The sequence below is a fragment of the Tachypleus tridentatus genome, unplaced genomic scaffold (assembly GCF_004210375.1).
Source record: "Tachypleus tridentatus isolate NWPU-2018 unplaced genomic scaffold, ASM421037v1 Hic_cluster_2, whole genome shotgun sequence".
Classification (NCBI taxonomy): Eukaryota; Metazoa; Arthropoda; class Merostomata; order Xiphosura; family Limulidae; genus Tachypleus; species Tachypleus tridentatus.
The window spans coordinates 27,824,279-27,829,800 of record NW_027467782.1 but is presented as its reverse complement, the minus strand read 5'-3'; the positions used below and the strand labels follow the sequence as shown (position 1 = coordinate 27,829,800).

The following is a 5,522-nucleotide window of genomic DNA, read 5'->3' as shown; positions in this document are numbered from 1 at the left end:
CTCCTCGACGGATGTATGTGTACTTAGCTTTTACATGTATGCTTGGTAAAATAGCTCTTCCAAACACCGTAGTTTGGATTTCCGCAAGGAAGATAACTAAGGCAAATAAAATTTGCAATAATAAATCCATTATTCAGGAAATTTCTCTGTCTCTTTGATTTGCGTACGCTATGGGCTACTTTTCTCTAAAGGTTTATGTTGCTAAGATATGTTAATAATCTAAATAACTGTTGAAATTACACAATATATATTGTTGTTGAAGAACTCTTAGTAACTATATTGTGATTGTCGAAAATAATATTCAGGTAACAATACTAAGTTATATATTAGTATTAAGCCTGTTGTTATGAGTATTGTTTCGCAAAATTGAAAAAGAAAGGTTCGATTAATAACAATAAATATCAACTTGGCACGTATAAATGAGAACTTTAGATACGTAAACAATAAGGAAATATATCGTCACGATTAATTATTCAATGGACTAATGAATTAATTATGAATATTTATCCTCGTCATTAAAATGTGTAATTTCAATTATGAAAAATTAAAGACTTATAGGCCTTATCCCAAACAGTAAAGATGAGCTTGGCAATTGGCGAAAGTAATTTAATGCTGATAAAATAGCGAATCGAGTGCTATTGTTGCTGTGTTTCTTAAGAGCAGGGTTCCACAATTGATTCTCTGCGTCCTTTCCATTTTGAGGAATCGAACCTCGGATTTCAGTGTTGTTCTGTTCACTGAACATGGTATATAGCGAACCGATAATAGGTTAGTTCTCTATGTTATTCACCATATATTTCTTTTTCTGGGACCGGCATGGTCAGGTGGTTAAGGCACTCGACTCGTAAACCGAGGGTCGCGACTTTGAATCCTCGTCACACTAAACATGCTCGCCCTTTCAGCTGTGGGGTGTTATAAAGACGGTCAATTTCACTATTCATTGGTAAAGAGAAGCGTTTTTCATTATTATCATTCACTGATTTTAGCATCTTACATGTTACTTAATGCATCATTCCCTAGTTTGTGTTTACATTATTATTTTGGTCTGAATTACTTAATTTTCAGCCATTTTACAAAAAAAGTGTTCGTGCTATTTCTTGAGTGATCATGCCATAAGATGGACATACTTTTCAAGGAATTTCACATTTCTTGCAAACAGCTTTGGATCTTACTTCAATTTTATTATAATTAATCAATTTTCACCCCTTTTTTTGGCTCTTTTAATGAATATATGGCATATACTATGAAAAGGGAGTCAACTTTTCTGCAGTTAATATGGGTAGCTTGTTAATTGATATATTGACTAAACTACTTAAATGTACAAGCTTTTTAGAATGTTCATTGATAAAGTTGTATATCTGTATCCCACAGCTATTACTCATTTCCCAAATAAGAAAATTACTAAAATTAGACAAATTACCATTTTTTCAGTTTATTAAATATGGATAAACTGGTGTATTGCTTATTTGAAACTGTACATACTCAGTGTTACAGCATTGAATAGATTTTTCTCTAAAATGAAAGAAAACATTATCTGACAAATTTCAATCTTTGTAGTTTAACAAATAAACTTGATAATGAATAGAAACTTCCAGTGTACATTATTGCACTTCTGTATTCACATCCTTACAGTAATTCTGAACAAATAGATTCAGAAACAACAAAACAGCTGAAGTGACAATAATTCTTTTAACATAAGAAATGATAAAGTTTGAAGCCTAACTATATTTGTTATTCCATAATGCCTATTTTTTATTCCCTGACTGATGGGTTTAGATAACAGTTATTGCCTATAAGATACACAACTCTTGAATTTGATGCTTTCATTAATAGGTAGGTGTTTACTAGGACCAAATTCAGTGCTATAATAATAATGGTAACTGATATGTATAATGGATATATTTTCCAGATAGAATAAAATCGAAGCTGACCTCATTGTACTTTGTGAAGACCATTGTCTGGGAAGTGAAGAAAGGAAGTTATTAGTTCAAAACTATTTCTGGACATTTCTGAACAAGTGATGGTGAGCTAAAATGTTTCCATTAGTCTACAGGTTGATTCTTCTCTTCCTCTCTTGAGAACTAAATTAGAGAGCTCCATCTTGAACAAAAATGAAAATAATCAACAGGTTGAATGTTATGTTCAAGCCAGTAATTTTCAGATAGATCTAATTATTGCATCCCTGCTAGTTATCAGTTGCAGGTTGTTGCACTTGAAGAGGCTGTGGTACAACTGCAGAAGCTTGCTACAGCTGATCAGTTCTTCCTCTCCTTCCACTTCCTCTGTATACAGCACTGGCAGGTATTTGAGCATGTTTTAGGACTTCATCTCTCCACTCTCTTCCATTTGTAAGACACTATTCACAGGGTTGTGGAGAGTGCTGTGGCAGTTATCAGTTGCTTAGAGCATCTACCTTGCAGTCAGTAGCAGGCAGGATCCACATTGCTATCAGTTTCAAAGCTTAGTGATTGTACGTTATCACTGCCATTTGTTATATTATTTTGTGTTTTATTCGTTCTGATCTTGCATGTGTGATGTGGATACCATTTTTATAATGTCCAAAATACTATAGAAATTGAATTTTTTTTTTTACACTTTGCATCTTTGTGATAATTAGAGACAAATGGTGTTACTTTTCAAATGTAATGCTATAAGATATTTCCCCAAACCTTTGTTTGCATTCACCGAGAGCATATTTGGTGTTAAAAAGCCAAAAGACATAATATATTATAGCCAAATAGATAAAGGGTCGTTATTATATTTCTTATATATACAAGTTGTTGTTTTTTCATGGGAGTTATAAATTAATATTTTCATTAGATTTATTTTAAATTTATTCATCTCTATAGATTGTAACATAAACTTGTAAACTATTTCTTATGATACAGAATCATTTTTGTTTTAAAGTTTATTATAAAGATACAATAAAAACTGACTTGCCTGTTGAGAGTAATTGAATATAACAAAGATATCATAATGAAACCTTTGATTAATCAGCTTCTGATGTTCAGAAGATATATATGTTCAAAAAATCAATGAACAACAAAAATAAGAAACCACATAATATTGGTATCTTTAAAAGGTAGACCTTTCTTTGTTGTAGGAAAATTGGAAATTACTAAATTAAGTGTGAAGAAATGTGTAGTAACATTATAGTTATGAAAAGAAGACTATCATGATACACCAGAATTGTTTTGATTAGATACTGAAATAATTTGACATATGGGACTAATTTTATTTGTGTTTTATGATTACAAATAAACTATGGAACAACAATTTTTGGTATAAAAGAGTATGAAAAGGTATTTGAAACATTTAACTTAAAAGGGAAATTATTATGGGTGTTTATACAGCAAAATAATAATATGACATGAAAAGTGATTAAAATATAAATGTTAATAAAAGGGACATAAAGGAATTCAAAAGTAATAAATATTGTTTTATGGATAATAAGTATTAAGAAATATCAGGGATAAAAAAAGTAACAAACTTGCACCGTAACTCGACAGCTAATTTTCCAAAATATGGTTTTCATAAAGACATGCAAACAGATTAGTAAATGACAAGCAATAGTACCCATCTCCAGTTATGGGAAAAGTTAGTCTTATTTGCTTCTTCCTAATCCTAACCATAAATAATATTTGTTTTATCTTTCCTTGACCAACTGTATTCTTACAAGTTCACACCTGTCTGATTCTTATATCTTCAATTTTAATGATTCTGAATTCCTTTTCCTTGATTTCCACAATTGGGATTTATCTTGTTAGGTTTGTTATGGGAGAATGGGGTCAGATTATTTAGTATTGGTTTCACATTTTAGTTCTCAGTATTTTTGTCTTTACTTGATTCTTCTAACCATACTTTACCTCTCATCTCTGTGCCAAAGGCTGAGGTGCTGCACCATGCTCTTTAGAATTTTTGTAGGTGATTATCATTCCCTGTTTCTTTTCTCCAAAATTTTTTGTTGTAGTTCTAATTAAATTTAATCAGAAGCTAAAATCAATCCTTCATTTTATCCTTAGTTTACACACTGTTGCAAACTGAAACTTCCACCACTATACCTTGCTTTAGTCCCCAATTTCCTGTGTAAGAATTTCTAATTCACAACTTTCCTTTGTTACCTGTATATGATTCATTGAGGTTGTCAGTCACTACTAAATCCACTTGGGTCACACTTTTATGTACACAGGTGAGGTGGATAATTCTGTATTTTTACCTGTAGTCTTTTACCCAAATTCTCTCTCTCTTCTCCTCCAACCACTTTCTTCTATCTGCAGTATATCGAAATTGTGGTGTTCATTAATATTTCTGAATTTTTCCTTGCTCACACTCAAGTTTCACTTGAGAGTGTTTCTTAAGCCCTTTCTGAGTTTTGCTCAGCCTTTTTCCATTTGCCTGTGAGTGACTAGTCACCAAAATCTACACTTGTTCAACTTATAGTTCATGAGAGATAATTTGATGATGGGGACCATGGCTTCACTAAAACCAACTAACTCTTTGATCACACACAGACATTTCCATCTTCTCCTCTGAACCTTGCATTCACAGAAGAATTACTCACTGAAATCTTGACGAAAATAGTTCATATGCCCCCTCCTCCAGCCCAGGATTTATAATGGTGGCTTGCCTCTCTGGCATCACCATCAATGTGCCACTATCTTTATCTAAGATGGATCTGTATCTGTTCACTGATGCTTCATCTCATCATATGAATGTACTCTAACTTCTGGTAGTCTGTTGGGCTTATTCATTGTTCTTACCCTTCCTCAGGGATTGTTTCGAAAAAAATACAAGATAAATCTACCATTTTTTCTTCTAGAATAACTGTAGATTGTTACATAAAATAAGTTATTTATCCTAAATAATCCCAGACTTGTAACAATTTAAATTTTGTCTTCATTTAGTTTTGTTGTTTTAATATTTTTTGAACTATGTAAGTATGCACCTATAAACACCTGGTAGACAAATGACTAAAACTGGAGTAAAATAAACAAACACTAAATTATGTAGCACATGCATTTTACATGCATAGATTCCTGAAAAATTGTTTCACTCATATTTTCTTTTCTATTCTAATAATATTCTGAGTTTCACATTGTACTCACTTTTGTAACAATAAATGAGAAATATAAAAGCAAGACTTTTAGTACTTACTTGTGGATCTTGTACTTTATTGTAGTAAGTCTGGATAAAAGTTAACACTTGTTAATACTTTGCTGAATTAAATTAGGAACACAAAATAATAACATGCAAACATTATATAATATCGTGTAATTAATATTATTTAAGTGGCTCTCTGAGTATAAACTATAAGTATATAGAAATACATAAAGAGCTCACAACATGTGAACAAACTGGCAAGTGGTTACTTAGAGGAAAGGTGATTGTTATTAGTGGTCAGATAAGAGCCAGATGCTCAAAAAGTGCCACGAAAGAGTCAGTTGCAAGTCAAATTACTGTTGAGGATGGTAAACCTTTCCCTGGATCAACAGTGTTGGCCTTGGTATGCCACATGCAGGTGA

At 31.9% G+C, this 5,522-nt stretch overlaps 1 long non-coding RNA gene across 1 annotated transcript; it reads left to right on the top strand.

Moving 5' to 3' along the window:
- The first annotated feature begins 906 nt into the window (after positions 1–906).
- LOC143242746 (uncharacterized) lies at positions 907–5,134 on the top strand. Its single transcript, XR_013023197.1, has 2 exons — positions 907–943; positions 1,910–5,134. It is a non-coding gene; the product is annotated as an uncharacterized LOC143242746 (long non-coding RNA).
- Positions 5,135–5,522: the final 388 nt, after the last annotated feature.